Genomic DNA, 11,818 nt, shown 5'->3' with positions numbered 1-11,818 from the left:
ACTAAAAACACACAAAAAAATTAGCCGGGCGTGGTGGCGGGCGCCTGTAGTCCCAGCTACTCGGAGAGGCTGAGGCAGAAGAGTGGCGTGAACCCGGAGGCGGAGCTTGCAGTGAGCCGAGATTGCCCCCCTGCACTCCAGCCTGGGCGACAGAGCGAGACTCCGTCTCAAAAAAAAAAGAAAAGAAAATGCCTGGCAGAGCTTTCCAGACCTTTTGGAGTAGAAGCAGCTGGAGAGACCTGTGTCCTCAGGTCTGAAGCCCTCAGTTGTCCCTCCAATGATTCAACACATAATCTTGGAGCATCTACTACGTGCCAGGCACTGTGCTAAGCATGTGAGAGACAGCAGTAAACAAAACAGCACAGTCCCTCAGCGTTCCACAGAGAGCTGATTCTCTAACAGACAGACATCAAACCAGTAAGGGCAAGAGTGAGATGCAACAACAGAAGCCCAGAGGCTCTGGGAGGGTAGAATGTGGGATGGGAGGTGGGGAGGTAGCGAATGTATTCTGGCATGAGCAGGGGCCTCCCTGAAGAAATGGCCTTTGAGCTCCCAACTCAAGGGTTAATGGAGTTAGCTGAGTGAAGAAGATGGTAGAAGGCCCAGGGATAGTGAATAGCAGAGCAAGCGTTTATTCAAGAATTATTTTTTATTTTTATTTTTTTTGAGACGGAGTCTCGCTCTGTCGCCCAGGCTGGAGTGCAGTGGCGCAATCTTGGCTCACTGCAAGCTCTGCCTCCTGGGTTCACGCCATTCTCCCGCCTCAGCCTCTCCAAGTAGCTGGGACTACAGGGGCCCACCACCATGCCCGGCTAATTATAGAGACGGTTTCACCATGGTCTCGACTCTGACCTCATCCGCCTCGGCCTCCAAATCTGGATTATGACCAACCATTGACTTAGCATATACTATGTGCCGGACCCTGTTCCAGATACTGAGGATACATTAATCAGAACAGCAAAGTTCCTCCCTCATGAAGCTTATATTTTAGTGGAGGAATTATCTGTTCCAAATATAACAAGAAGGATAATTTAGGAAACTCCAAAAGGGGTGACATTTGAACTGAGACTTCAGTGATGTGAGAGGGCACGAAGCACTTGAATTTCTGGGGGAACAGTATTTCCTGCAGGGGATACAGCAAGTGGAATGGTCTCAAAGCAAAAATGGCATGGCTGCTAGAACCAACAAGAGGGCTAGTGGGCTGCAGTGGAGAAAACAAGGGGGAAATGATGAGAAATAAAGGCATTGAGGTGGACAGGGTGATCCTACAGCATCATCCAGAACATGGAGAGGAGTTTGGGCTTTTAATTCTAGGGCGAACAGGAGCTGCTAAAGGTTCATGAGCAATGGGTTTGAGTTCTGAAAACAGACCTCTTGGAGTATGAGTGGGGCAAGAGTGAGATGAGGGCAAGTGGCCAGGGTGGAAGCCGTTGTAGGATTACTGGTGTGACAGGGACAAGTGGCAGTAGAGGGGATGAAGAGGAGGGCTGGAGGAGGGTCCCTGCCCTAGATTTCACCCTGGATCTTCCTGACAGGACGGTTCCCTCCTCCATCACTGACCTTGCATCAAAAGCCTTTACATAAAGGATAGTAGCACATGCTCTGGAGACAATTGCCAGGGTACAAATGCCGGCTCTACCACTTAATAGCTGTGCGGCCTTGAGCAAGTCTCAACCTTTCTGTGTTTCAGGTCCCTCAACAATCAAATGGGCCTAGAAGGTGGATTTCACAGGGCTGTCATGCAGATTAAATGAGTTCAAGTGCTGAAGCCCTGACACACATGCGTGCTTGTGGTGTTAGTGATTACAGGATTATAGAGCCTGCAGGCTGTGTGCCACGGGTCTCTGTGACCTCCTTCTCATCAAACTTCAAATCCCCAGAGTTTAGAAAAACAAGTGACAAATGATATGTCCCCACCCAGTCTGGGCTAACTTAACAGGTCCCCCAAGGAACCCATGGATTTCTCACGTGCCCCAGCCTGCACTAGGCCCAATGCACCAGCACGCAGGTATGCTCTACAGCTACTCCCAGAGCATGCTGCAAGCAGATGGGCCAGGTGTGTTAGGCAGTACCAGCAGTTCCAAGTCCATCTTCCCAGCAAGCCTGTCCTGGGTATGGGGTCTAGGGAGGGCTGAGACTGCCTGCGCTTAGTCACTGATGCATCTTAACACCCACTCCGTGCTCAATAGCTCTGCTCTAAACAAACGAATGAATAAATACAGTCATGGGCCCCGAAGTGATGTTCTAGTCAACAATTGACCGCATATACAATGAGATCCCCTTAGATTATAATACTGTATTTTTACTGTACCTTTTCTGCATCTGGACATGTTTAAATGCGCAAATGCCATTTTGTCACAATTGTCTACAGTATTCAGTACAGTAACATGCGGTACAGGTTTTTAGCCTAGAAGCATTTGACTATACCAGGATAGCCTAGGTGTGTAGTAGACTATACCATCTAGGTTTGTTAAGTTCCCTCTGTGATGTTCACATGACAACAACATCACCTAACGATGCGTTTCTCAGAACTTATCCCTGTCATTAAGTGATGCATGATTGTACAGAAATGAATGAAGTAGTGAAGGAATGAATGTGTCTTCAACAATATGTGCATTTCTTAAGGGCATTCATTCATTCATTCAACAGATATTATTGTATGTGGATCTTCTCCATGTGCTCCTCTCCATCCCGGCTCTCCTCACTCTGTGCAGGAGGCTGACTTTCATGGACTGTGGTACTCAGGCACCCTTGCCTTTCGGCTGCAGGAGACCAGAGGCTGAGAGCAGAGAGAGACTCCAGCCTTGAGGGGCTTCAACTTGGCCATGGCCCTGCTCCTTCCAACAGCATTCTGGTAACTACTCTTGCCCACATTGCTAGTCAGGGGATGCTTCCTACCCCTTGGTGGTTTCCCTTAACTATGCACAACACCACTGCGAATTAACCCCCATATGGCCTGTCTTCTGAGTGCTCTCCTTGGAGGAAGCTCTTACTGCCAAGATTGCACAATTCACTTTCAAGAGAGCTAGTGCCCAAGGTTCCTTGCCCCCCCAGGCAGCCCCAGGCTACGGAGAAGCCCTCCACCCCGAGGAACCCTAGTCTGTGCAGCCTGAGGCCTGCCCCCCTCCCCAGGCCCCTGCCCCAGGATCTCACTGGCTGACCAGAGACCAGACCAGGCCTCTGTGGAGGGAAGGGCAGGAGCGGGTGGGAGGGCCAGCAGAGGGCAGCCCTGCCCGTGCCCTCCGGAGCCTGTCCCTGGGGAGTCTCTCTCCCTTTGGTGATTGTTTCCCAGGCTCCCTGGAGCCAGAGGAGGATGGAATGTTCTTATCACTCTCCAGAGGGAAGGCTTTCTTCTTCCTTCACAAAAATGTTAAGCTTCATAATCCGATAGGGAACCTGGACAGGCTGCAGCTGGAGGCCTGGGTCCCACTTCTGGGAACTGTGGGGAGAGGAAGAAAAATAGGAGTGGGGAGGGAGGAAACGAGTCCCCTCGAGCAGGGCCAGGGAAGGGAGAAGAGGATGAGGACAGGGGATGGGCAGACCTTCCACATAATGAAAGGGAAACCTTGGGGATGGTCCCCAGACCCCAAGACTGCAAGAGCTCCCTTCCCCATGACTCACTCCACTCCGCCCTGTGAAGGAGGAGAAGCCCAACCTCAAGGTTGAAGGCTGCTGGCCTGTTCGCACACCTCTGTGGACAGCCAGCTCACTCTCAGGGCGTCTTGTTCTGTCCCTTGCAGGAAGCCATGAGTCTGAAAATCTCCCTCACAGAGCTGAAAGCGTAAGTTGCTCCCACCTTTTCAAGACAGAGGCCTGCATCAGACAGGACAGGACAGGTCACCTCGGTGGGGCCTCCCTCCTCAGAAAGTCTGAGTTTCTTGAGGTTAGAACGCTGCCATTTCCTGCAAACAGGTCCACTTCCTGAAGTGGGTTGAGTGGGACACTCCCTGAGACTCAGAAATGCTGCTAGAGCCAGAGTTTAGGGACAAGGTGACATAGGCCATTCAGTCGGCCATTTATTCGGCAAATATTTATTCAGTGTCTCCTGGAGAAGAAACCAGCGAGGCACTAACTGATAAGCAGTTGCTGATCCCCTACCTCTCAGCTTGATCCAGGGCCTGTGAAACCCCCCAGCTTGGCCTCTGGAACTGTCAATGCCATGGGGACCATATGCTCCGGGAGGCCAACCGGCCTGGCCACTTCTTGGGGCTCCCCCAGGAGGAGAGCCCCACTCTTACCCTGTGCCAGGTCAGTAGGGTAGAGAGAGAAGGGATGATAGAGTATATTAGTCTTTTCTCATGCTGCTACTAAAGATATAGTCGAGACTGGGTGATTTTTAAACAAAAAGAGGTTTAATGGACTCACAGTTCCACATGGTTGGGGAGGCCTCACAATCATGGCAGTTGGCAAAGGAAGAACAAAGGGATGTCTTACACGGTGGTAGGCAAGAGAGCTTGGGCAGGGGAACTCCTATTTATGAAGCCATCAGAACTTGTGAGATGTATTCACCACCACGAGAACAGCATGGAGGAAATTGCCCCCATGATTCAATTATCTCCACCTGGCCCCGCCCTTGACACATGGGGATTATTACAATTCAAGGTGAGATTTGGATGGGGAAACAGTCAAACCACACCATGGAGGGACCCAGGGCCAGGCCCCTCCGAGCTGAGCCAGTGTGCCTCTCCTTCACCTCCTTCTATAGGGCCAACCACAGCTTAAAACGCTTGGTCCTGTTAGCTGCTGGACCCCAAGAACAGTTGTGCTAAACAGACAAGAGCTGTGGCTCAGGTCCACCTTCCAGTTCTGTGCCTGACTGCTCAGTCTTGGCTAACATTCCTCCTGTGACAGGGAGCTCACTTCCTCCTGGGCGGCAGCCCATCCAAAGGTTGGACGTTCTATTAGATAGTCCATTTCGTTTTAACCAAAATCAGGTATAAAATAATGCAGACGCAGACTGTCATGTGAACTGGCTTTTAAAAACCAACACCGTATTGTGTGCATCTTTCCCCATATGGATGTATTTCGTGTGTGTCTGTGTGTGTGTGTGTGTGTGTGTGTGTGTACCTTTATATATATACGGAGATTGAAAAAATTTAACAATGATTGTCTAAGAAGTAAAGTTCCATGTCAGAGGACTCTACACTTTCTAATTTACAGATTTATACATTGCTTGAATTTTATAGAGTATCCATTACTTTTATAATAAAAAGGCCATTTATACTCCAAAATTAAAAATAATACGTTGTTTAAAAGAAGGTGCTGGGTGCAGTGGAGTACTGGGATAACCTGAGGAAAAAGACACTGTTTAATAGAAGTGGGAGATGGGGGAGTGTGGGACAGAACGTGCCTGACACGCCCCAAGGCCATGCTTCCCAGAAGAGGGGTGACTCATTCCCAGCCAGAGCACCAACTCTCCTAACCTAGGCCAGGTGGATGGAAGGCTCCATCCTGCCTACAGGGCACTGCCCAGGAGGCAGGTTCAAAGTCAAGCTAAAGGGCTTCTGGACATTCCGCGTGTGACACCAGTCTGTGTTATCTTTGGGAAAGATGAATGTTCACCTGGGCCAGATGTGCTGCTGTCACTGCAAACTAGAGAGGAGCCAGCTGCAGTCAGCTCAGCAGACCCTGAGGGGCACCCCCTCTGCCTCTGCTCACAGAACAGGCTTTGTGGCCACCCTGAACTGTGGGATCAAGCAGAGGAGAGCTTTCCTTGAATCTGCTCAAAGTTTAAAGGTGCTCAAATTCCCAAATTAAAAAAATAATAATAATGTAGGACCATAGTGGGGAGGCTGGAGATCAAACTTAAGGGTGGGAAAGAGAATGATTTCCAGGGTCAAGGAGGTAAGAACATCTGACTGCAGGTCTCAACAGAGAGAGAAGTGAGAGGACGCTGAGGCAGGAGGGGAAAGGGGGCATCTTGGTATGCTGGGCTTATCTAGCCCTGCCTTTGGGAGAGCAACATATACATATGCTGCTCTTTTGAGAAGGCTCTGCACACCTCTGCAGTGGTCATTTGTCGCCTTTGAACATTCCCCCCGTGTTTATGGAATTCTCCACTCAGAGTCCTAGTTGGAGGCAGAGACCACCTCTTTGTATGGCAGCCAGACCTCCACTTTCCCAGCCTTCTTGCAGTCAAAACTGAAGCCCGTGACCATGCTTTGATCACCAGGATCATCCACATCAAACAGAATTGAAAGCAAAGGATGCAACCAAGCAGACGCCACCTGGAACCCATTCCAGTGAGGGCAGCAGTAGCCACCACACTCATGTTCCAGAAGAGCCAGGGCTAATCTTCCGGGGCCAGCTGGGATCTGGAGCAGGGAGAGCACTTAGGTTGTCACTGACTGCAGTGTCAGAGCCTGCAGTGAAGGCCTAGGTGCTCTCCCTGGACTGGTCAGTTCTGCAAAGTGATTTTGGATGTTGTTCTTCACTGTGGGCCTCCAGGCCAGGTCTTCTGGCCCTCTAGAGATTCTGCAAGTTTCTCAAAATCCTTTTAATAAATCTTTAGTTCACCTAAATTAGCCAGCTTTGGTTTTCATGGTTTCAAAGGCAGAAGTGAGGGCTGAATTGGAGGCCTGCTTGTTCAGAGGAAGGTAAGGAAGACAGGAGGGTCTCAAGAACAGACAGTAATGGCTCCAAGCTGCCCATGGACCCACTGCCCCCTGAGGAACTAAGACTGTCGGTGGGTTATCAGCATCAATACAGAAGATCCCTCTTCCAACTCCACTCCTTCCTCTGTTCAAGAACAATAAAACTCATTCCTGAGTTGCATCAGTGGATGGCACAGACCCCAGGTTGTGCAGGCTCAGGGCAAGCTAAGTTCCCCATGGCATCTTGTCCTGGGTCTGAGCTGCTCGCGTCAATGCTGCCTTGCTGCACAACCCCAGGGTGCGCATTCCTAGTGCATTCTATGAGAATCGCTCCTTACTTCCAGGCGCTGTGGTTCCATTGAACTCAGTATGGAATAGTGCTCTGGAGTTGCACAAGATGGTGGCCCTGGCTGTCAGAGGCAGTAGAGAAATGAGTTCTGAGTTAAGACCCACAGACCTCTGCAAAGCACATACTAGCTAGGAGTAAGTATGGAAGGACTTTGCTGTAATTAGAAGGTTCCTGCACTCCCATAGCCTCTGGCCTTTCAGCATCCACATCTCTGGGTCCTGTCCCGGATGTCACAACCCCAGAGCCTCCCTGCCTCCCTTGGCCTGAGCATCCACTCTCCACACATACCCTTTCCTGAAAGCTTCCTCCATCATTGTAATGTCTGCCTGAGAGCCTATTTCAAGGCAAGTGTTGGAGAGGCTAAGGGAGGCTGAATTGTGTGTGTGAGCCCACCCATGCTGGGGAGCACAAGCCCTATCTCTCTGGAGGCTGGCCGGGCCCTGAGATGTGATCAGCAGCTCCTCCCACTTGCTCTGTGGGAGCCAATGCAAACAGAGCCACAGAGCCACCCCCAGGCTGGCCGCCCAGAAGGCCCACACCTCCGTCCCACCCTCTTGGGCAGCAACCCCTGGAGCCAGGAGCCAGGTATCAAGCTTCAGCTGGCTGGACTCCCGGCAGCGCCTGCTGGCCCCCGCCGGGCCTGCAGCCCAACCTGCCCACAGGCGCTGGCCACGGCCTGGGCAGCGGGGCTCAGAGCTCAGCCTGTTAGCACCCACCAGCCACCTCCCTCCTCTGGCCCCGGGAGCTGGCTTGGCAGTGTAGCAGGGTGAGTGGATGGGGGTGCCCTGACTCACTAAGCTCCCCAAGACCTCCAGGTTTGCTCCAGGACCCCTTCCACGAGGTAACATGAAACCCAAGCACTCAGGCCAGAAACAGAACGTTTTGAACAATTTGAGGGGAAAAAATTATTCGGACCAATTTTAAGACATCTGAGAGCTCAAGGGGAAAATCGCAGCCACCTCTTCAGGCACTATTGTGTGTCCGCGCCAAACCCAAATGGCTTGGACAGAAGTAGCACGAAGGCTGAGAGTCCCTGCATCCCTCCAGCAGAGGACTGGCCTGACGCCCGGCATCTGGTGCTCCGGTCCTCTGGGCCACTGGGCACATTCCCTCCTCTGTGACTCCACACCGCCGACTTATTTTCTGGAGTCCCATTGTGTGTGCTTGATGCTCAGAGGTACCACCCACCAGCTAGAGCCATCTCCTTGTCCTTTAAACTCAGCCAGACATTGCTTCCTCCTAAAACTTCCTTGGCCCCTCCAAGACACCTTGCTGACACGTTAATGGTGCCACGTGGTCCCTAGGACTATCCTTCTCTAAAGAGTTTAAGTCCTTTACCCAAAGTCACAGCTAGTGGGGCCTGCAGCTGGAATTTAGAACTGGGCAGTAAAGAGCCAGGGGCTATGCTGTTAACCCTTTCACAACACTCGTCTGGAGGGGAGCAGAGAGGGAGCCACCAGCTTTGCCTGGGGAGAGACAAGAGTGAGGAAAAGCAGAATAAGCAGAATGGAAACGTTAACAGTGAAAGCAGTAATTAAAGGAGGAAAGGACAGCGGCCAGGCAAACAGGCAGGGAAGAGCACTCCGAGGGGAAGCAGAGACCGCAAAGGCCAAGAGGAAGGAGAAACGGCAGCCCTCTGCAGCTCTGGGCTGCTGCACATGGGGCAGGAGGAGAAGGAAATGGGTGACAAGGCTGGAGAGGCAGGCCGGACTCTGGCAGCACCGCCAACCCACAGCCCCTCCACACACACACACAGACACACACACACCACACACAAAACCACACTCACACACATACACGAGCGTGCACACCCCCCCACACACACACATCTGCCCCGCCCCACACACACGTCTCACACACACCTGGCCCTCTACACACACATATCACACACACATAGACATATATACACAACACCCATTACACTTGGCCCTACATACACAAACACACCACACACTGGCCCTACACACACACACAGACACACACACACACGGAACACACATCACAGTCAGCCTTACACACACACACACCCCACATACACCTGGCCCACCACACACACTCATACACACACATCACATTTGGCCCTACACACACACACCCCACACACACCAGGCCCCCTACACACACACACACACACACACAAAAACAGACCAGGCCCCCTACACACACACACACACACACACACACACACACACACACACACACAACAGCCAGCCCTAGGGGCTTAGCCCTTGTTCTCTGGGTGAGGAGAAGCCATGGTGGGGATCCATGATGGGAAGCAGAAAGCTCAGATCTGACTGGAGACCCATCCCTCCCTCAACAACCCCTGTGGAGCCCATTCTGGGAGTCATGCAGAGCCACGTGAGCACTGCTGAGGCCAGCGCAGATACAAAAGACATGTCTGGGAGGCATTCAAGAGGCATAACTTTTTAAAGTATATTGTTGTCTGGTTTATACGGCATTTGATCATATTCATGTGGAAGAAAAATCTTTGGTTTGATTTTTTCCCCTTTAAAAAGTGTTATTCAAGCAAAAGTATATGAAGTAAAAAAGAGAAAGTCACCTTCCTGTCCTCCCCAATCTACTCCTCTGCCCAGAGGTCAACACTGCCATGAATTTGGTCCTTCCTGAACCTTCTATTTGCACAAAGGTATGTGACTATGCATATGTAGAGGGTGCTTTTCTTACTTAAGAGTTATACATACTCTGTATCTTGCTTTTTTTCACTCAATAATATATGGTGAGCATCATTAGTCAACCATTCAATAAATATTTGTTCGCATCCCACTGTGCAGACAGGGAAGTCAGGTTCCTGCCATCACGGTTTTCACAGACCCGGGTGGGGGAGACCGGCAATGGGAAGGAAGTCATTGAATAATTACAGATTGTGATTAGGGTTGTGACGGTGCAGTGTGAGACAGTAATGGGTGCACTGATTTGAGACCAAGGTGAGGGGAGTCCTCTCTCAAAGGAGACATTTAAGCTGAGACTGAAAACATAGGAGCCAGAAGAAAAGCATGTGAGATAGGGGGAACAGCCTGCACCAAGGCCCTGCACAGAGCGGGGAATGGGCAGGAGCTCAGCAGGCTCATGCCTACAGGGATCCCAGTGCCACAGGGGCTTGGTGATCTAAGACAAGAGAGGCAGGCGATGAGGCTGGGATATGGGAAAGGTCTGTCAACCAAGGTAATGAACTTGCATCTTGTTCTAAGAACAGTGACAGAGTTTTAGGCAGGAGAATGATATTATTTGACTTGTGTTTTAAAAAGAGACTGCTGTCTGCTGCTTAGAGAAGGGATTACAAGGGAACAAGAATGGAGGCAGGCAGACCACTTAGAGATAGGACTGGCAAAGTAACACCTCCCCAGAGATGTCCACATTCTAATTCCCAGACCTGTGAATGTGTTAGGTTATGTGGCAAAGGAGATGCAAGATGGAATAAGGGGGATGCAGATGGAATTGAGGTTACTAGTCAGCTGACTTTAAAATAGAGATATTGTCCTGGATGAATTACCCAGACAGGCCTAGTGTAATCACAAGAAACCCAGAGAGTGGAAGTGAGAAGCAGAAGAGGTGGTCAGAGTGATGTCAGATGAGAAGGACCGGATGAGCATTGCTGGCTTTGAAGAGGAACGAAGGACACTACGAGCTGAGAAATGCGGGAAGCCTCTAGAAATTGGAAAAGGTAAGGAAATTGAATCCCCTCTGGATCCTCCGGAAAGGAATGTATCCCTGCTGACAGCTTGATTTTAGCCCAGTGAGACCCCTTTCAGACTTCTGAGCTATTGAACTATAATATAAAAATTTGTGTTGTTTTAAGCCTCCAAGTTTTGGGTAATTTGTAACAGCAGCAAATAGAAGACTAATTCAGGAGGCTAATGCAGGAGGCTGAGTGAGAGGTGCTGGGGCTTGGACCAGGAAAGTGAGAAAGAAGTAGAAGAAATAAATTTTTATACTTACAATGACAAAGAGAGAGAGACTCATGGGCTGGGGGAGACTTGGGGACCAATTGGATGCAGATGTTGAGGAAGAGGGAGTCCTGGGTGTCCCCAGGTTTGGGGATAGACAAGTGCATGATGGTGGTACTTGACTATGCCGGCCCAGTGATGGCAGGAACTTTGTGTCATTCTCTGCTGTGTCCCCAGCACTCATCCAAATGCTGGAACATAGCAGGTGCTCAATAAATATCTATCTAATGAACTGATTAAATAAAAGAGAGGATCTAGAAAGCCCAAGGCTGGGGAAAAGCAGTGAGTTCAAAGCTCAGCACTACCTCTACCCAAGCAGCTCTGTGGTCCAACACAGCCATCAGTAGGGTAGGAAAGATGAGACCACCATGGAGGAGCTCTTTGGCTGCACCTGTGCTTGTGGGGTTGCGCTCAGAGACAGTAAGGCCAGCTTCAGGGTCCCCAAGGCAGGCAAGGCAGACAGGAGGCGGCTCAGTGCTGACATTACCCACTAATAGGAGGTCCTTATCACCCAGGATGGAGCCGGGTGCTCTACTTAATTCAGGGGAAAGCTACTCTCCGGGAAACAGGTACCAATTTGCAGCAATCACAATAAGAAACATGCTCTCTCTGGCTGATGCAAGCCAACAAGGTAATAGGGCATTGTGCTGTGGGGAGAGATCAAAAGGATTTTTTTTCCAGGCCCACGGTGGGCACTTAATCCATCTTTTGCTCTCTCTCTCTCTCTCTCCCCCTCCATTACAGCCGCGGATGTACTATTTACAGGACCTACATTAGCTGCCTTTTCAGATATCGCACTTCCTCAAAACCACTTCAGAAGGAAAGTGAATTAGAAATGAATTTGAGACATATGCAGTGGCTTTCACTGCCTCCTCCCTGCTACTGGCCAGCAGCCTGCGGAGCTGGGACCC

The sequence above is a fragment of the Hylobates moloch genome, unplaced genomic scaffold, assembly GCF_009828535.3.
Source record: "Hylobates moloch isolate HMO894 unplaced genomic scaffold, HMol_V3 SCAFFOLD_11, whole genome shotgun sequence".
Classification (NCBI taxonomy): domain Eukaryota; kingdom Metazoa; phylum Chordata; class Mammalia; order Primates; family Hylobatidae; genus Hylobates; species Hylobates moloch.
This window is presented reverse-complemented; position numbering follows the sequence as displayed.